The sequence below is a fragment of the Maylandia zebra genome, linkage group LG6, assembly GCF_041146795.1.
Source record: "Maylandia zebra isolate NMK-2024a linkage group LG6, Mzebra_GT3a, whole genome shotgun sequence".
Classification (NCBI taxonomy): Eukaryota; Metazoa; Chordata; class Actinopteri; order Cichliformes; family Cichlidae; genus Maylandia; species Maylandia zebra.
Genome location: NC_135172.1, coordinates 14316539 through 14338439, shown reverse-complemented (window position 1 = coordinate 14338439; position 21901 = coordinate 14316539). Strand labels below are relative to the sequence as shown.

General features: G+C 39.7%; 1 protein-coding gene across 2 annotated transcripts in view; it reads right to left on the bottom strand.

The window, feature by feature from the left end:
• LOC101471157 (protein ELFN1) overlaps positions 1-21901 on the bottom strand; it is a 130683-nt gene that overhangs the window by 26438 nt on the left and 82344 nt on the right. For both annotated transcript variants that reach the window (XM_012924078.3, XM_004569027.3), the window contains exon 2: positions 18795-18858. The gene's annotated coding sequence lies outside the window, so the exon portion shown is untranslated. The remainder of the gene's footprint in view (positions 1-18794; positions 18859-21901) is intronic.

Below are 21901 nucleotides of genomic sequence, written 5' to 3'. Positions count from 1 at the left end.
AGTGATTGTTGGGTGTGCAACCAACACAGAGTGATTGTGGACAGTTCATCAGCTTGATGGTGATGACACTACAGGGAGGTAAAAATACTGATTTGTTGAAAAGTTGGCTTGAATTGAAAAAGGAGTGACAGCACGCTGACAGGTATAAAACATTCATCAAAGCACATCAATGCAATTCAATTCATTTCAATTCAGTTTTATTTATATAGCGCCAAATCACAACAACAGTCGCCTCAAGGTGCTTTATATTGCAAGGTAGAGCCCACAATAATACATACAGAGAAAAACCCAACAATCACATGACCTCCTATGAGCAAGCACTTTGGCAACAGTGGGAAGGAAAAACTCCCTTTTAACGGGAAGAAACCTCCAGCAGAACCAGGCTCAGGGAGGGGCGGGGCCATCTGCAGCAACCAATTGGGGTGAGAGAAGGAAGGATAAAAGCCAATGGCTGCAGTTAACATTTTTAATGGCTTCTTACGCTCACTTCATAATGAAGAAGTGTTACGTATGTTCTCCGTGAGTAGCTAAAGGAACAAAAGTAGTGCGACCACAAACAAAAGTTGCCAATGTCCCCTGGTGACAATACACAGCTACAACACGTAGACGATAATCTGCAAAGCTCCATGTAGGAGCGCTGCCATAACCACGCCAGTCACTTAAGCTGCTTGAACAAACATCTTACTGGGGCTGGGAGGGATCCGTCTATTTATGTTTTTTGAAAAATCTATACACGCCTCAGTTTCTGGCACAAAAAACATTGAGGATAAAAACTGGAATTTCTTATTTCATCTGTTTCATGAATTTGTTGATGCTCTCACTAAGTGCGAGTGAGAATCGGCGAGTGCCTGCTTTGTAAATGTGTGTTTGGATAATGGAGAGTCCAGTGATTGATGGAAAGGTTAATCATTCTAGACAGATGGTATGTGCTGCTAAATCAGCATGAGGTGAAGTCAGTGAGTGTGTATGTGTGTGCGTGTATATCAAGGCGTTCATGTCCGCTTAAGCTGTAATGAGCCGGTTTTCTATGTGAGGGAAGGAGGACCGGGCCATTCAGGCATCATGGGAACCAGCAGCCTCATTATTTTCAGAGAACGTAGACAAGGAGAAAACAGCGTATTAATTTCCTAGCTTGTGTGTGGGGAAGTTGTTTGGCGACTGAAAACATAAAGCAAGCTGAGTTCAACAGCTCATTGCACCAGAGCTTCATAGAAATCTACAGTAACGCTACCAAGGTTACTTCATAGAAACTGTGAATCCAGACGTGTGATTGGAATGACCTGATATGAAGGGGTCGAGTGCATCTGTGCGTGTGTGCGTGTGTGTGTGTGTGTGTGTGTAATGAATCCGATGAGGCTCATGCAACCTTTTTGTCTAGACCTCATAAAGATCTGTTGACCCAAGCTGACTTTCACGCTAACACATGCACACTTTCACTGCACACGTTGCTGATCAGCTTAGACATGCTCAATGCAGCTGCAACATTTCCATGCCTTTTATACATAAAACATGGCTTCTGTGTAAACAGAATACCTTCACATGGGTAAACTAAAGCACAGCCTCCCCCGACGTGAGTGCACACACGAACGCATTCACACACACGCTTGAAAGGATGGAGGAGGCAGCGGCAGGCCATAGCTAGGAGCTAGGGCAATGTGATAAATGTGTTTGTACGTCTCATATAGGCTCAAGAATGTGGATACACACAGTGGAGGCGAGGAAGGAGAGGGAAGGAGGAGGAGGAGGAGTGAGTGGGTGGCCGAAGGAGGTTGTGAATGAGGAGAGAAAAGCAAAAGATTTTTGTCATCTCAGTCACAACTTGAGGGTGATATTTTATTAATGTTGTTAATATCAATATTGCTACTGCCAATAATATATTAAAGACTAGAATGAGTTATTAACACCATAACAAGACAGCAATCAAATTACTCAGTGACAGTAGACTGTTGAGGTCAGGCAATGATAACACCCGGATAATTGCAATATGGTCTTCTTGAGCTATTCAGTGACAGAATGGAAAGTTTGAAGATCGATATTTCAAACAAAACAACTGAGACGTCATTCTCTGCTGCCGCTCTTTAAATGCTTTGTGGAGAATCGCATGCTCTACGCGGTTTGACAGACATCTCCGAGGTGCCGCATCAGAGCTTCATTTCCATGGCTCCACTCAGGCACAAATAACCAGTTTGACCAGTGTCATATTTCAACACTGCTTCCTTCTTTGTTATGCCAACCTCCTCACATTCTCTGTATTATGCTACTGCCGTCGAATACTTGGCAGAGGTGCTCATATTAAAAGGTCCTTTCAGCACCAATCAGATGCATTGAAATGCCTGCTGCTCTTTTTATATCTCTGTTGAACATGAAGTACAGCCGTAAAATTAGAGGCTACCGAGTGCGCAAACTACCAAAAAGAGACGGAGAATATTTCAGACAAATGATCAGACAGGAAAGGAAAAAAAACAAGAAAAGAAAAAGATGCTGTTTATAAAACTCGCTAGGATCATATTCTACGCTTTTGTTGTTTATTTCCAATGACCAACTGTTTGTTTTATTTTGCTCATACTTCAACAGAAAGCATTTATTCATTGTAAAAACAACAAAACAAAAGCAAAAAGGTTGGTATAAATCCCAGACAGAGGTCAAAGTTCACATCATATTTTTTATAGAATAATAACTTCATGAAAATCTGGCTGTAACCTTTGTGGTGTAACATTTTCCACAAAACTTAAAACACTACAGCAAATTTTTCAAAGCTGAGTGTAACCAAATCATCTAACTACACTCACATACACGGATGGCAAACCAGGGTAGTGGATACAGCAGGGCAACGAGAAACAAGTGACGACAATCAAGACAGAAATGAACTGAACTGAAAAATAAAGTGGAGAACACAAGATGAAGATGAAGACTGAATTTTTTTCTTTTTTATTGGAGTGCATCATGTTATAACAAAGTTCACCTTTGCTCACCTTCAACGTGTAGCTATTTCAGCACAGAACTGAGCTGTAGCTCACACACAATGATGGAAAGCATACGATAAATCCAAGTACAAATCTGAGGCACAACCAAGAAAATCATGGTCTGAATGCTTACCCAAGAGGAGCATTGTAGGCTTTCTATAGGCTTCCTCTTATTACTCTTTTTGCCGTATTTATTTATTTATTTTACAATATTATTCACATTATTATCTGTGTGTATTGTGTTGGAGTGGGCAGGGGGTGAAGGCCAGGTTGGTGAAAGGAGAAGAAGAACGAGGAACAGAAAAAGAAAAAGGGGGTTGAGGATGAAGCCAACAGACATAAACACAGTGTTTGTCATGAGCATCATGTCATGTCATTACATGCTAACAGGGGGCAGGAAGGACAAAAACATGGCATGATACACTAATAACGCTAAAAAATGTATTTTTATTGATTTATTTAGGCAGCACTAAATTAAACTAGTCCTATGATGATCATTTCCATATTTTCTTTATGTTTCCCACTAAAAGTATCTTTGCATGATTCAAGATTCAAAATAATTGCATCTTGGTGCAGCTTCCAGACAGAAGCTGACACTTCAGCTTCTGTCTGGAACAAGCTGTTTCAGCTCCTTTCCTCTTAAGTTTCTTTCTTCTGACTGGCTGCCCTTCAACAAACAAAAGGTTTGGTGTGGCATCAGGTGGGTGGTGCTGCTGTGCACACACAGACCACACTGAGCATATCCTCTCAGTGACATTATACAAAGACAAGAAAAAAGTGTCCCACACTGTTAGGAGCAGTGCAATTTTGTTTTGTGGTGATTACCTGCACACATGCTAACCTCCTTAGTTAAAATGTTGCACACGTGACTTCAGACACCTATCAGCAGACTCACAAGAATATTTTTCGAGGCTTATCACATGTAGCACACAGGAGGAGAAAGTCAGCTTCATGCACATTTTTAGTGGAAATACTAATTTAGTCAAGACCGCTGTCCTTTTAGAGCCACGTGATGACCACTCACTCACTGTAAATACACAGAACCTGTACCAGAGCTGCTCTCACATCAGAACTGCTGGACATAAGTAGGTGAGATAATGTTTGCTTGTCGCATGCAGTTCCATCAGGTAATGTCTAGAAAAGTTCAGGGTTATATATATACACCATGTGTGAAAACTTGAGATTGCACTCAAAGAACATTTTTCTGAGCCAAGAAAGAAATATTGTAGTTATTGTTGCTTTAGGCTGAGATTTTTCCCACCAGTCATCTAATGTATATAAAACTGAGCATATGGTTTTTGCTCTGGCAGGCCTCAAGTTCAAGCTCAGCTGCAAATCCGTGAATACCAGCTGATGTCGGTGCCAGCCGGCATTATCTGATGGTTCACCTGATGCTCTTCTAAGCATCCAACTGGCAAACATCTTATGAGGCAACCTGTTCAAAATGGTTCAACCTGCCTCCCAGCTCCTCCTTTTCATGTTATTTCTCCATTTATCTGTCATGTCTGTTATTATTGATGCCATCTCTGTTCTGTGAGGGAATCTTGTTGCTTTGATTTGACTTTCCACATTTCCACATCGCTTGTAATATCTTTTCTATACTGTAGCTAGTATTGTTTTAACTTTGGAATATTCAATTTTAATTTAACATGACACTCGAGTGCCTTAGTTTTACTTACCTTCACTTATTTTTTTTCTATAGAGTTTCTATCTTTAATATTAATACTTTAAGCGAGCATCAGTAGTCTGACTCTGACATGTGCATTGAAGGGCAGGGAGGTCCGGATGCGGATGGATTAACAGTTTAGGTTTGACTGAAATGGTCCTGATGCGAACGCTTTTAGAATAAAAAGAATTTGCTCAAATCACTGAAACACTCGACTGGATGAAGAGCAAAGTTTCACTACATCAATATTCATGTGGTGAAACATCACTGGGCACTTTTACAAATCTATTCCAAATGAAGTACCATGCATTTTTGCCTGCTATCACAGGATCTACCTCTCAAACATCATTTGATGCTTGAAATGAGCTCTTTCTTTCCAGCCTCCTCACCTGCCTTCCTCATCACAGGAACAGAAATGTGCGCGGTATATTTTTGGTTCCCTCTTCCGCAGACAGGTATTGTTTCGGATTCGTGACAAACGTAGAGTCGGGCTCTAAAGCGATGATGAGGGATTATTCTATTACTCATTTTTCCTCTCTGAAATAATGTACACGGGAATATTTAATATGGCTTTGCCTGCTGGGTGGAAAGCATCTGACTAGACTGCAGATTTACAGCGAGGTTCTGACCATTTTGCATAATCCCAGGAGACATCTGTCTGTGTGAGTCCCACCTAGTACATTTGAAGAATTTAAATGAGGCGCTTAAGGACTTAACACTAACAGACTTTTCTAAACACATGCAGGCAAAGATGCTAATTTCCAACAGATAATCGACTGTTCGCGGATAATCTCTGTTGCCCTAAAGCATGTACGCACTTTAAACCAGATTTTAATTCAAAAATAAACCATAACTGTTTAAGGTGTGTGTTTTTCTGCGCGTGTGAGTGCGCAGAGTAAATCCCGAGCCAAAATCTTTCCAGCTGCACTGCTGTTTATCTGTGTATCACTCACTTTATGGTATTTGTTCGCTGGTTTTTCCTTGTTTACAGAACTCAGTGGATAAGAAGCACTTCTGTCTCAAGTTATGCCAGCCCTCCAAACACACGCACGCACGCACACACACGTTCGCAAGTCAGTTGTTACACTCTGTCCCTCTTCCTTGTCCTTGTAGTTCTTATAAAAACAAATTACACGTCCTCATCCTCTTTGATTCCTTTTGTTAAGGTTTTGTGTTCCTCGCGTGTCCCGCCGCTAGACGATAGTCTGTCACATCTCGGAGGTGTCTGTGCACATGCGGCGTAGATGTGTGGGCCCGTATTAAAGCAGGAAGAAGTTATGTGGCTGATTCTGATCTTCTTTCAAGTGTCAGCCGGCTCTGCATCAACTTCCCTCCGCCTGTCTTTTACTATGTATGCCTCTCTTTCTACACCTGTCACCGCCATGCAACAGAGACAAATGAGCCTCACGGATGGTGACAGGATCTTTTCAAAACATTTTCCATCACCCTCATGTGTTTCTGTTTTTGCTTAACTTTCTGAAATAAACACATTTACTATTACATAAACAACACTACCAACGAGATAATTGGCAGTGCCCATTGCACCGTTTCTTCTCTTTCTCTGTCCCTCTGGACCAGATTTGATGAGATTTCTGTAGCATTGCACAAAAAGCTGCTGTTCTTTGGCTTCACAGAATAATCTTTCTCTCAGCACATATTGGATGGCTGAATTTGTTCAAAGCAGCTGATTTTGGGAGCTCACGCACAGAAGAACGTAGGCTGTGGAATCGATTATAGGGCTAGTTATTAAAACAGTTAAATAACTGACCTTTAGTGAACTCAGCAAGTCTCCGCTGGGGTTCGAATCAAGAGAAAATGCTAGAGGTGGAACTTTTAATGAATTAATTCAGGTGTGTGACCTGACTGGATAATTAGGAAAGCAAACAGGAGATTAGGCGAGTAATCCAGATGGTATTGAAGCAATAGATCAACAAAAGAGAAACTAAATATCATTATTCTCTCACACAAAGGATCTAAATTCAATTGTCTAATTCAAGCCTGCATGCACTGTTGCATCAAGCATATGCAAACAGCGGCCGCATCACGTCGCTGCAGTTAAAATGCTTCTACGTGTTATTTTGTTCATCCTTGTCATCATATCTGGTCTTTCCCTGTGTTTGGAGATTTTTGTATTTTGGTTTATTGGGTTCTTTTGTATTTTCTTAGTGTTTATGTGTTGTCTGTTTGTGACTATAGGCTCAGGCATGATTCCTGTTTTGACTTTATTTTTCTTCCTTGTACTTTGTCTTTATTCTTGCTACTTATATCCTTAAATCCATGGTTTCTTTTACTCAATTCAGCTGCTAGTCTCATCTTTCTTTCTCATTTTTCTGTGTTCTCTACTTTATTAGTTCATTCCTGTGTCCACGTTCCTTGGATGAGTTAAAGTTGTTCATTTCCTGTCTTGATTGTCACTAGTTTTTTCTTGTTACAAAGCTGTATGGATTTCCATCAGTGTGTGTGTGCGCATATGTCCACATGTTCACAAGTATTTTCTTTTGCCTGTTTTTTCTATACATATTTACTAGGGGTGCAACGATACTCGTATCGATATTGAACCGTTCGATACAGTGCTTTCGGTTCGGTACGCATATGTATCGAACAATACAATTTTTTTTATTTATTTTATCAACTTTTCTTCTGACGATGCTGTCTGTGTTGAGAGCTCAGTGGATCTGCGTTTGACTACTCCGCCTAGGCTGCACTGTCGAGCGCAGATCCACTGAGCGCAGACAGACAGAAGCTAAGCTCGTTGCAACATGGCAAATTGAACCTCCCCCACCCTCATTCAGATCTGGCCTTTGGAACTATTTTGGTTTTCATGTGACGTATGACCCTGAAGGTAAGCGTGTCATGGACTAAAGTAAAACAGTATGTTGGATGTGCCACGCAATGCTCAATTGGTGGGAACTGGTGCGTTAGCGCAGTTAGCTTGTTAACGTGTTGACGCCGTCCAGCCCCACGCACGGGGCGATCCGCGGTAACTCGTTAACGGAGATTTGCCGCGTTATGGCGTTAACGTCATTTTAACGAGATGAATGCTGACAGCACTAGTGGGGACACAACGAATATGACGGCACATTTACACCGACATCATCCTAGTGCAAAGACAAGTGGAAGCAGACAAAAACAACAAGCACGCATGCTACAAACTTTACCCGAGTCATTTAGACAGCCGTTAGCACATGATTCTCCTTATGGGGACCTGATATGTTTAATATGCTGCTGAGAATATAGCCCAGAAGAAGCGTATAGTATAGCTTTTATTTTGGAAAGAGCCATTTCTCTGTAATAAACTCTCTTTTCCAAAGATGAGTGATTCCTCAATCAGAAATCAGATTTATTTTTTTTTTAATTATTTTGTTGTTTCATCAACATTAAATTTAAAAACCGTACTTTTGAGTTAAAATATATATTTAGAATTTTAATAAATGACAAATTAAAAAGGCATGAACATTTTTTTGGATCGAAAAAATGTCGAACCGTGACACCAAAGTATCGAACCGAACCGTGAATTTTGTGTATCCTTGCACCCCTAGTATTTACCTTAGGTATTTTTTTAAGTTTCTGTAAAATGATTTTCAGAAGCTCCGTTTATGTGTCTGGATGAAGAGAAACTGAGATTTTGTCCTGCAGTATCAAAGGTGTTTGCATCTTTCGTTGATGTTGGATTGTGCACTGATTTATTGCTTGTAATCTTCTGATTGGCCAACGTTTCTTTATGACTAGATTTATACCAGCAGCTGTTGATTTTTCATGCTCTTAACAGCACTTGACATCATGTTTTTCTTTTTCATCTGGACTACGTGGAGCTTTATCTCAGCAGAAATGTGTTTACAGGGGTAAGGACAGAAAGACGTTTTCCCATAAACTTCTACAAGACTATCGTCATCTGGTGGCCTTCAGATTTCCAGATTGGCTTTATTTTTCCTTCTATGGTGCATTCCTGATGTGTTCCTAATGTTTGGATAACCTTGTTCTGATATGTTTTGCATTTGAGTTTTTCATTGGACTGTGTTAAATTATTTATTTTGTTCATTTTTTATTTATGGACTTTGACATTTAGTTGTTTTTAACCCTGCCACCAGGATCTGGGTCCTGTCCCCTTCAAACAAAACTGTGTGAAAACAGTTGCGCAATCATGACGATTCTGTATTGATGGTGCTGCAACAGCATCAGTGTTGCTAAAGCAACATGTCTGCAACTGACCAGTCACGTTGCCATGTTGTCTGGGATATTTTGACTTCAAGACACTTTGGCAGTAACACTTTTAATACTGTGTTCAACAAATGATTTTGTCCTACACTTAACCAAAGGAAAGTAAAAAACTCAAAAAAATAGTCTGCACAGACTGTGTTGCTCTTTATCTCACCTCACTTCCTGAACCTTTCTGCTTAAAAGCCAGGAGGCCTGTAAGACACAGAAACACACTGATTGCCAAGTAGTCCAACTTGGCATTTTTGCCAGTGAGGCTTATTTGGCATAAAGCCCTGCAAGCAAACTTCACACTAGCTTCCAACTACTCTGCTATCTCACCAGTCTGGTGTTTTCCCCAAGTCCCAAATCTATGGCATCGCAGCGGTGTGATAGGTCAACCCCACCGAAGTTTCCTGAAGCAACATTAATCATAACACTGTAGGAACAGCAACACTGGGGCAGTAATGGATACTCCAAAAACAATGAAAAAAACAAAAGGAACAAGTAAGACAAGTATTATATTGCAAAGGTGTTGATGACATTTCTCAGATTGCATGTCATGAAGATCTCTGAATCAGGGGACGATTTGTTTTAGAAAACAAAAAGAAATCTCTGAAAACAATCAGCAATTGATGAAAACAGTTGTGTTTTTCCATTTGTGTCTGTCTTTGGCTGTTTCATAAATCATTCATGAAACCAATACCTCTTCTAATTAAAAAAAAAAAACAGATTGATTTCCTGAAAATGACTCTTTGTTCACATTTAAAAATCCTTAAACCTTCAAAGAAAAAGTGAGCTGAACACTGAGCAGAGACAAACAGGATTACGATGTCTTGTGCAAGAGTGTCCTGGGCCAAGATGGGCAGTGTTAGTCGCATTTTTTGATGGGCTGCAGAAACCAGGGCCAGCAGAGGAAACCAGCACAAACACCAGGAGACAAAACCTCCCACGATATGAAGGAATTAAAAAGTTATAGGAGCCTGCTGTCTTTTTTGTGCCGTGTTTGCATGTGGTTCCCATGTCTGTGTAGGTTTAATTGTTGTGTCTCATCAGGATTGTTTGCTGTGTGAAAAGCTAAAGTTTTCTTGTTATTTTATATCTTTCTTTTTTTCATTATGATTTCTGGTGGCTTTTCTGAGCTGTTCCATCTCTGGATATAGTGCTTGGAAACTTGCACCCAGCTTATTTACTTCTTTTTCTCATTATATATGTTATGACCGCTTTGATTTTTATGGTGCTGCTGTTGCGTGGTGACCAGAATAACAACAACAGACATGCCCGCTGAAGGATCAAAGGCAGAGGATGACACACAGAGGATGTGAAGAAGGAAAGAAATGATGAGAAAAAAAGCTGAAGAGATATGAACTATATCTTCTATAATGTGCTGTCGCTGGATGATGGATGCGAGGAAACTGAGGGTCCATCTGTGATGGTTCAGTTATGTGTTTTCAAAGAGGCATTACTCTGGATCTGATGCCGACTGCTACCAAATGTTATGGTGACCATGAATAAATCCAAGCATGCCAAGTATAGAAGGGGATGATGGTCACATTACCATGAAGGAAAACGTCTGCAGCACAAACTTTTACCCATGCAACTCCATCTTGATGGCACCCCTAGATGCCCAGGAAGTTGTTTGCATCCCTCTCTATGCTAACATGCTAACCACAGGTAACCCCATCCAGGCTCTAGACTTTGCATTCAAATGCTTGCAAAACAATTTCCCATCTATTTCAGTTTCCTGAAACTCCAAAACATCTTCACACCGTTCACATCATAAATGTAACTTTAACAAAAAAGTTTCTCAAATGAGAAATCAGACGCTATTTTGCATGTTTAGTTCGGTCTTCTTTGTCATTAATCCTCAGAATGGCAGTTAATTTGACAAAAAATATATATATTGATGTTTACAAATAGCCCACATTCAGTCAGGTAGATACATGGACAACTAAAGTGTGGTGCCAGTGACGGCTGAGTGAAGAAATGCGTCTCCTGCTGTCGCTGTGCTTTATCAATAAACCAAGATGGATCTCCTCTGCGTGCCGCTCTGTCTAATTTGGATGTCTACCAGAGCTGACACCCAACCAGAGAGATATCAGATGTCACAGCGAGCTGCGCGTGATATTTCTTATTGCATCAAATCAACTTGAGGTTATATTGAAGGAAAATAATCTTTATTCTGGCCTTTATAAAGAAGAAGCAAAAGACTATTCAAAATCAGTCCAGTCATATTTGTAAAATGAAAACAATAATTGTTGAAAAATCCTTTGTTTTTTTTTAAATTAAAAGGTTTTCTTCATGATTTTTTGTTTTCATTGAAAATAAATTTTCCTGCTAATTAAAATTCAAAGGAAATGCCCTTGTGTGATGATCTCAGTGCTGAACTGTTCAATTTCTCATCATTACCAGTTTTTGCTTCATTACAATCTTGTTGGATTTTTAATGCATTTGATATAACTCCTGTTTTTAATCATATCAAAAACAACCAAACAGAACAAAAACACAACTCCCCACGCTGCATGGCTCAACCTAAGCAGGGATCTTAGCTACCACTATAAAGGACTGCTGAGACACCCCTACTAAATCTGCTCTGAGCATGAAGCTCAATCATGATCGTGTGCCAGAAAATAGGACTTGGTCTATCCTCATTCTTGCAGTGTCAGCGTTTACTAACAGCCCCGAAGCAGCCTTTGTATCATTACGCACCATTACATACTGTGAGTCCTAACAGCCCTGTGATTGATCACTCACGAGCTGGTATAATTTATGATGTCATGCGTGCTTTCCTGCATCTTTTCTCCTTTTTTTCGGTACAGACAGTATGTAAATACATTTCCTTCAGCAGGAATGAAAGTCTCTGTGTGTTTTGACCACTGGCTGCACTGCATAGCCATGATGTGATTAACTAGCATGAGTCAAGCCAGACTCTGTAATGTTTACCATTGAAATCAAACAGCATCATTTTTGGCTTTTCCCAATGATGTCTGTGGAGGGAAGCAGCCACTGAGTCAGACACCTCATTAACACCATCCTTGCAGTCTAACACGATGGTGGCAGCATCACGCTGTGGAGCGTTTCTACCACAGGGACAGCGAGGATGGTAAATGAAAAACATAAAACGGGACTGGATAAAAACGTTTTTGTAATTACTTAAGTTCTTTGGCTGAGGAAAAAGTATATATTGCTATACCTTTAGCAGCAATCATGTTCTTTCCTTATGTTCACTGAAGTTTGCAGGCAGTCATTTATGCACAGCTCTCCTGATCATTGACCAGGACAATGTGCTCACCTCAATGACTGCAGGGGGCCCTGTGACTGGAATACAAGGCCAAATCATCACCCTTCCAGCAGCTGTAGGAGGTGTTTGGTTTTCTCCAAGCATGGCGCTGTGCACGATTGCTGATTGTTATCTGCCTTTAGCCTCATCTGCTCAGAGGACATTGTTCTGGAAGTGTTGTGGTTTGTTCAGATGTATATTTGCAAACCTAACCTTTGATGTTGTTTTTAGGGAGAAAGGAGAGGCTTTCTCCTAGCAACCCTTCCAAATCAACCTTACTTGTTCAGTTTGTTTCTTATTGTGCTGCCTGGAACTTTAACATGCTAAGTGCGGCCTGTGGAGATTTCTTTGAGCATTGCACAGTCCAACCTTGGGATCAGTCCTGGGAAGATTGTGGCATTAGTATGCTCCAGACCAGCAGGATACCGAAACGTCTGTTTTTGCAGCTGTGGTCACAGTTGCCGATGATTAATTAATGAAGTGGATTTGATTAGCATGGAGTGGCTGCTGCTTATCCTCTTAGTTCCTCAGATATCGCTACGTTAACCTGTTGTTAAGTGAAACGTCAGAATTGTTAGTGGAATATTTTAGCCTTTCAGTCTAAAAAACCCCACATCTTTACTTTATAATTTTGGAGTCTTGTGTGTACATCAATGAGGAAAAAGATAAGATTCGAATCCGTTTTAAGTCTAAAACAGAAACAAAGATGAAAACAAATATTAAATCAGTGTGTATCTGATGGTTGTGGATTTACAAAGCTCTAATACATCTTTCTGAAGCATATGGTAATGTTTCAGATGTCTGTATGTAGAAGTTAATTGCTGATTACTTTTCCCCTTTTCACAAAAAAAGAGTGAAAAAATAGAATATTTATGTAGCAAAGTGTCTTGTATATTTCCTTCTTTTTCTTTATACAGTGAATAACACCTTCACATGCTTCATGAATCCTAGGAGGTGGACAATCCTTCACCCCAGAGCTGATTGATGCAGGTTGCTGCCCGTTCCTGAGCCTGGTCTTTCTGGATTGTTCTCCTGCTTTCCCTCAGCCCATCCACAGATCATTTTTTAATTATCATCATTATCATTGTGTCTTCTGTCCCGTCCTTCTCTGAGCCTTTCTTCCCATTAAAAGGGAGTTCTCCTTTCCCACTGTCACCAAGTGCTTGCTCATACAGGTTTGTTTTATTGTTGGAGTTTTCTCTCAATTATTGTAAGGTTTTTAGTTTACAATATAAAACTGTATAAAGCTGTTGGTATAATTTGGGGCTATATTAAAATAAAACGGAATCGAATTAAACTCGCAAACATACATAACATAGCTCTATCTCAGACAACAACTCAGTAATAAAATGCTTCTTTTAAACTGAAATGTCAGCATTAAAAATCGAATGCTACATAATATATAAAGGTCTCCGAAAGCAGAATCAGGTTGTCTTTTGAGCCTGTAGCTCCCACCCTGGCACACCTTTGAGACCCAACTTAACATGTTGTCCAAATTCAACAATGCACACAAATCCACATGATAACAAAATGTGTGGATATGCGTGGATGCATGGTGGTGTACGCACACACTAACACATGGGAAACAGTCTAATTTCTCAGCAGAAAGCAGCATGTCTTTGTATGTAAATTCATGTACTCATTGTTGTGCCTGCTTGGCTCACAAGACAGATGAAGCAGCACTTGTCTCCCCAGTCAGATAATCTGCTCTCCTGTAATTTAAAATTCCACTTTCTCCTAAAAAATCTCTCGTCGCAGCAAACACACTCCCCTGTTCACACCCAAACAGCCCTCTTCCTCTCCCCTGTCCCCTTTTCCTCGCTCTTTATCTTTTCTTCTCTCTATCACACACACAGGCTGGTGCCAAGTTGTTAAATTTGAGCTCTCCATCTACTTTCCTATACAGACAAACACACACAGACACACACACTCTCTCTCACTCACACACACACATGCACACTCATGCACAAATAGAGGCAAACACACAGCCTTGCAAAAATAGCATTCATCTCTACATCCATCTCTGATTTTGGGCTCAAAGATGAGAATACTTTGGCAGGAATCTATCACTCTGTCTCACACACACACACACACACACACACACACACACACACACGCACACACACACACACACACACACACACACACACAGGGAGAGACAAGCATAATCTCTCGCTTTCTATCTCACCACTCAAATTGAATCTGCGGTCTTGACAGGCCAAGAGGACAGGGACGACGAATAAAAATCACCTCATTACGCACATACACATCCCTCACACACACATACGCAGACAAACGTAGGCAAGCAGGTCATTCACATGCATTAGGGATGGGAATAGAGAAGCCTTGAATCTTGGTCAAACACCATTTGGTGTGTAAATGCTGACAGACGAGGGTAGCCACATTTGTGTCTGGAGGATCAGAGACGGTGTTTGGCAGAGAGGCTGGAATAATGGAGGGACGGACGGAGGCACAATGGTGTGTACATTTGTGCAGGATAAAAATAATGATGATAATGATTAGTCTGATGAAAGAAGGTCACAGTGACAATATAAGCACTGAAACTGATGATAATGACAGTGTTCTGTCAACCATTATCTCCTTTTGATCATCGATCCTGGCACACTGGGTGGATACAATCATAATAAGATGTGTAAAGCCTCCTGCTGTTAATTTTGTTTTAGGAATCTTTTAGTTTGCGCTCAGCTCTGACAGACAAGGACTGTTTAAAGAATGAAATGTATGCCACTGGATGAATACTGCTGTGTGCAAATAGGCAACAGTGTGTTTTCAAAAAGCTACAGGCCACAGGGAGCATCGCAAACAAACACTGAAGGCTGACACACTGTCACCCGTTAAGAATCGACAAAGAGCACTTTCACAGGAAGTGGCAATAATAGGGCAATAATTACAGAGCAGGTATCAAACCTGTGAACTGCCTCATGAATATAGGTTTGAATTCAAAATACACAGAAAATTTGCACTACTGGTGGCTAGTCCTCGAGACCCTTTACATACACAAGCTTTGTCATGAGTTTATCATTGTGATCATTATGTAATCAACATTTTAAATGAATGATCAGTCTAGCATTAATTTCACTTAAGTATATCGTTGATGGCTGTTAATAAACACTGAAGTGATGATTAACAATGTCATTAAAAGTGTTTGTTTGTCATTAGTTAGTTAGACATTTCGTGTAGCATGCCGAGGATAAGAGACAAGATTTATGTTTTGATGACACTGCCTCTGTTATGTATGTGTTAATGACTTTCAGTGTTTTATAGCCAATCAGTGAATCAGTTCTCATCACAAATCAATCAAATGCTGCTGTTTTATCATAGCTATCAGTATCTCAGAGGTACACTGCCATTGGTGCAGTGTCACACTTGACTTACGCCCAAATTCTTACATTTGAACACTTCAGTAGGACTCTTTAACATCCATCCATCCATCCATCCAACCATCCATCCCACCATCCATCCAACCATCCATCCATCCATCCATCCCACCATCCATCCATCCATCCATCCATCCATCCATCCATCCATCCATCCATCCATCCATCCATCCATCCATCCACCCATCCATCTTCTTCATGTTTCAATTATTTACTTAAAAGTTAAATTTAGCTTCACAGCGTGAATACCTTCAGACAAAGCACTGTTTGAATGTGTTCTCCAGACAGTGTAAAATTTAAACTGGCTCATTGAGCAGTATTTCACATATAAGGAGTATATATAATCTAAATAAAATCCACCAGGTGTTTTTAATGTTACAATCCCCAGGCTGCTAAAACATACAGAATAAAAATAAATTCTGGTGGTCAGTTTTGCTTTGGCCTATCCTCACAACAAGCCTGAGAAGCTCAGGGATCAACAGATCACAGTGTGTTTGTACTGGGAAGCTGAATTTTAACAATCCTAATCTATGACACAAAATAATTGTTTATTTTATCGAGCTATACTGTAGCAACCTGATGTGAATTTGGAAAGAAAGTAAAATCTCAAAAGAGGACTGGAATTCAGTTTGTGCTGATGCTCACTGAATGCACGCCTCAGATTAACACACTGTAATCATGCAAACATAAGTAACCTCTGACAAGTCATAATTATAATCAGACTATATCGGGCATATGCACCAGATGCACGGAGGCTAAAACAACAATGTTTCACTGTGTTTGTCAGTGAAAGGAAGATTAAAATATTATGGGAACTGCAATGATATGTGAGAACATGCATCTTTTCTGTTGTGCTATTGTAATTTCAAGCAAAGAAATACTTTCTAATTCTTTTGTTTTGTTTTATACTTCTATATTTCTATATACAAGGTCCCTCTTGCAAAACATGCAAACTACAACACACATTTATTTCTGGTTTTCAAAATTTCTGGTTTTGATCGTCTTCCAACTCTACGACCTACTACCAACTCTAATTCTCGTCAGAAGTGTAGTCTATTATTCTTACTCTTTCTCTTTTTTTTAAGTGAAAGTGTATAAACTAGCAACACTGCTGGCACGGGTTCGTGTACTGTGTAGAAACAGACTGCACACTTATTAAAGAGATACCAGATTAAACAGATTTACCAATAACACCTCAATCAAATCCTTAAAAAATGATTAAATTAGTGCTGAAAGCTGAATGTTATTATTAATAAATCTTTTGTCGCTATCATTCAGCCTACATATGTAAATTGTTTACTTCCTAGTAGTGTAATATAAAATAACCAGAGCTACCATGCTCGGTTCACGATCAGAGATGGGCAGTAACGCGTTACTGTAATCTGATTACTTTTTTCAAGTAACGAGTAAAGTAAGGGATTACTATTGCAAAAACGGTAATTAGATTACCGTTACTTCCCGTAGGAACGCTGCGTTACTGCGTTACTAAAACCGTGATTTTTTGCGAGAATGTCTCACGACAGTGACGTAAGCGAGTGCGCCGTTAGTGACAACAGCTGTGTGCAGATCAACAATGGATCACATATCGAGTGCGGGAGAGAGTATGAGCGTGCAGCGTTTAAAGCGTGGAAGTACTGACCTTACTTTGAGTTTGATTCCATAAAAAGTGACAAAAACATTAGCGTCCATCGTGCGTGGGAAGAAAACTTCTTTTTACAGCGAAAAAAACCCCTAAACTTCCAAGCAAGCACCGAGTGCGCAATGACGTAATGCGCAACTGACCACAGCACACCTGCACCAAGGTAAACCTCCGCCTACCCTCAGTCCTGCTTTACAGGTGAAAATAGAGCAACAGGACCGCTTAGTCTTTGACTTTATTTATTTTCTGCTGTATTTTACTTGCATCTATTTGAAAGAGTGAGTGTAAACACAAAAAATATTTTATTTTATGTGTTGGAATGTGTAGAAAATAGGTTTAAATGTTAAACTAATTTATTCAAGTCAGAGAATGTTGCATATAATTAAATTTTTGCTTGATGCATAAAGTTAAAAGATTAAAACTGATAAAACAAGTTAAAAAAGAGACTTTTCCATTTGATTACATTTTGTATGATGGATTATGTAGAAAAAGTATTGGGCTGAAAGCTCTATCGCTTTATCACCTATTCAGGTTGTAAATCGTGTTTTTAAAAAGTAACTAAGTAACTAAGTAACTAATTACTTTTGAAAATAAGTAATCAGTAAAGTAACGGGATTACTTTTTGGGGGAGTAATCAGTAATTAGTTACTGATTACTTTTTTCAAGTAACTTGACCAACACTGTTCACAATTCTCACATTTGGATGTAGCATTATTTTCTTGTCCTATGTTTAAAATTATAGAAACTGTGAAATTTTGAGGAAATGTGGCATTTTGCAGCTGTGATTTTTGGTTATTACACAGAAGCTACTACACGTTTTCAGGAAATCATCACATTATTTGAGGTTTGACTTTACGTAATGTGTGCGACTCTGATCCCTGGTTATTGCCTCTGCATAAACATTGTTACTTTGTTAACTTTAAACAAAGAAGAATTTCAGCATTATAATATGATCGTCAACCATTATCACTATTATCCATGAATCCTCTGCCTCTTATCTTTATCAGGGTGACACAGTAAGAGAAAAAATTTAGACCTTGCTAATTACTGGTTACAACCCTGCTTGACTTTAGACAAATCATGTTAAAGCTTCCGATTCAAAACATAAAAAACATAAAACACCGTCGGGTCATGCTGTAATGCTCAGTAGGGTAAGTTTGAAATATTGTGGTATTTTCACTCTAAGCACAGCTCCAATTTGACTGTACAATAAACACGTCTAGATTTTTCTGTTACCAGTCCCGTGTCCTTGGGTGGCCATAACCCTTAAACTTTGACAGCTCACAATTTCTCATAAAGGGAAGAGGTAATAGGATTTTTCATCTCTCCTCACACACGTGCGCACGCGGTCACACACAAACTCTCCTCCTGTGTTTGTGTCATGAACATTTTCTCAAAGGAAATAAAGGGTAAATCATGTGATGAATTACCTTTTCACCGCGTTGCACGCCTGTTTATGTATGTGTGTGTGTGCATTTTGTGCATTTGTCTGAAATGTTTGCCGCATGCCACTTTTGGTCTAAACTGTTAAAGCGCTGCTTTGTATTCTGCAGATGTCTTCTCATCCAGCAGTGAAGGTTGGCGTTTAAAAGCAGAGACAGAGAACAGAATGAAAAACTGACAGACACAAAGAGGAAGGGGGGAAACTTTTTACCTTTGCAGATGGAGGTCTTTTCCAAACCAGCTGAGCCTTCAGTCTCAGAGCACTTTTCACATCACTAACAAAAAAGGGACAAAAAGTGGGAAAGGGAACAGGAAGAAGAAAATAGAGAGAGGTTAGTTTAGGGTAGAATGAAACAAGTCATTAAGCCCATTTAAGAAAGCTGAGCAGTTAGGATGCATCAGGAAAAACACAGGAGCTGCTTACTATAAGTCTGAATGTGCCATTTTCCTGCAGTTATGGCGCGAGAGTCATCCAAAAATAATAATATGAATTAGATTTATATAACACATTTATAGGACATTAAAAAATCTATGTGTGTCAGAGAGGGAAGAGAGATTGACAGTGAAATGGGACACAGTCATGGGAAAAAAGTGAGGAATTGTTGAAATAAGAGCTGTGTGAGAAAACAGAGGGGGATTCCCATTAGAGAGACAAATGAAGGGACGGCTGAGGATGACAGCAACATCTGACAGTTGGCAAGTCAATGATGGACAGAGGGAGGGAGACAGAGAGAAAGAGCCTATATATATTGAGGCTAATATGTGGCTCTGTCTCGCAGAAGAGCGCTAACAACCTCCTCTGGCCTCTCTGGCACATGACTGTTTACTTGTGTCAAGACCCATGTGTATGTGAGTGTGTGTAGAGAAGAAGCTCCCATTATTTAGTTGGTGGATGAAGAGAAAAAAAACAAAACAAAAAGCAAAAGCCTGCCGGCTATGTTACTGTAAAGTACCCCTATTATTTTGTCAAACCCCACTAAAACATGACCAGCTCATTGCAGCCTATTACAGAGGACAACATCACAACAGACCTGTGACTGTGACGAGGCTGACCCACAAATGCTTCACAAACATGCAGCTTATTTAAGCTAAGGTTGCTGTTTGAGGATAAGATTTTTTAAAATGCAACAGTGTCGAGACTCAGACAGAGGCAGTATTATCGATTTAAGCCAGAGGTTCCCAAAGTGTGGGGCGCAGAGCCATTGCAGGGGGGGGTGTCACGGTATGAAAAGAAAAAAAAGTGGGGATACAAATAATATCAGGCTGATCCTGCCACAATTTGTTCCCCTGGTTCAAATCCCGGACAAACAGTATCCCACAGCTGTTTATGTTTTTAAACCCATTTTGCACAGAGAGGCATTTTTTGAAAAATGTATTGATAGCAATGTTGAATTTTATTATACAGGAAAAGAACAACTACACGTAAAATAATCACACTGTGACGCCTCTGCCTTTGTAAATGGAGGGACCGTAACTGCGTGTGTATGTAAGCGTGTAAAACCTGAGGATAGTCAGATTAACAGTATTTTGTCTCTATCTGCCATTCTGCAATTCATCTCATGTAAACAATAACGTGGCGCACAGCGTGACGTGAAAAAAGGCACATACCTTTGACGTTGCGTGACGAACTCTGTATTCCTCGTCCACACGTAAACGCAAAAAAGGATTTTTAAAAACTCTCCGTTTTCAGTGATTCGAAACGCCATTTACGTGTGGACGAAAGGCCCAAACACATAGAAACAGCTGCGTTTTCAAAAATACCCGTGTAGGTGTGGACGTAGCGTAAAAAAGTTAGTAGTGTATTTTCTTACTACCTGTAATTTCTTGCAGTTTACTTGTATTTGCTTAATTGTTTACTAAATGTTTGAGGTGTGCGGTGGCGGGGTAGATGGTTTGGGGGGGAGCGAACATTTTTCTTGTAAAACAAAGGGGGTCTAGCAGAAAAAGTTTGGGAACCACTGATTTAAGCACATATTTTAAGTCATGCTACCGACTCCACAGGCAACACATCGCCCTCTCAGGATATTTGCATAAAATGATTTCATTGGCTAACAGCTGCACTGGATCATTTGAATAAATGTGATTTGATTGGCTGACGCTCGCACTGGCCCTTGGGAAGTTGAATTTCTCTCGACTTTGACTCCAAGCAGGAAGACTAAAGTGAAACAATGGATCCATAATTCAGTTTGGCACTGTGTGACATCACCCGATTCAGCGTAAATGAGAAGCGAGGGCGCCAAATTCTGAAATGCATCCATGTGAATCTTGCCTAAGTCTATCAAGACTAATACTCCTGGCAGTCAGTGTCATACAGTTCCCCTACAGCACCTTTACTAATGGTAAGTGTCATTGCAGAATTACAAATTAGATTTAAATTTCATTACATGATATTGTGAGCTCAATAATTTGATTATCTACATTTTGCAGGATAATTTAATGCAAATTGACAGAATGTTATGTGTTACGCATGCAGAGGTCTATTCTTCTGTCAAGATGCTTTTTGGCAATAAAGATCTCACATAAATTAGTTTTTGCCTTCGATACAGCACCGTCATTCCCAAATCAGTCTTAGACCCAGAATGAATTTCACCTTTTCATAGATCTACTCTATATTCACATAAATATCTGCACATAAAAACTGGTAGCACATATCAAGTCATTGCATAATTAGATTCATGTTGTATTAATCATGAGTAAAAATTACAAGATTATCTCTGTTTTTTCAAAAGGACAAAGATCTCAAATGTTCAAGTCCTTTTGCGTCATGATGATTTGATGTCATTAAAGAAAAGTCCAAATCTAGTCATGCAGCTTCTCTCAAGCTTGAGCATAGCTTTGGAGTGTTGGCTTTATGCATCTTGTTGAATAGTCAGTATACTACATAATCCCTTCATTGTAGTTTCCTCTATTTTAAGCACTCAAGTGACCTTTTGTAGGCCTGTAAACCAGAACAAAGATGCTGATCTTTTTCTCTTTTTCTTTATTGTTTGTTTTGTCTGTCTGTCAGTGTCAGACCAGTTACTTTTACTGAATATGTATTCCCAATGAAAAAAGTTATTACATTGCTTCCGGGCAGCTCAGCAGCAGACATCCAATCATTCACACCTACATGTTGCATCTTTTGTATTTAATAAGTAGAAATCAAACATCAGACTTGCTGCCATCCCTCCAGTTTAGAAACATTTAATGACCTTTTCAACAGCAGGTGTTTTAGCCTCAGAGGCTCCACACAGTTCTCCAGAAATCTTTAAACATTTTGATACCAGCAAACTACTGACAGCAAACCAGCCACGCACATACATTTCAAAACACAGAGTG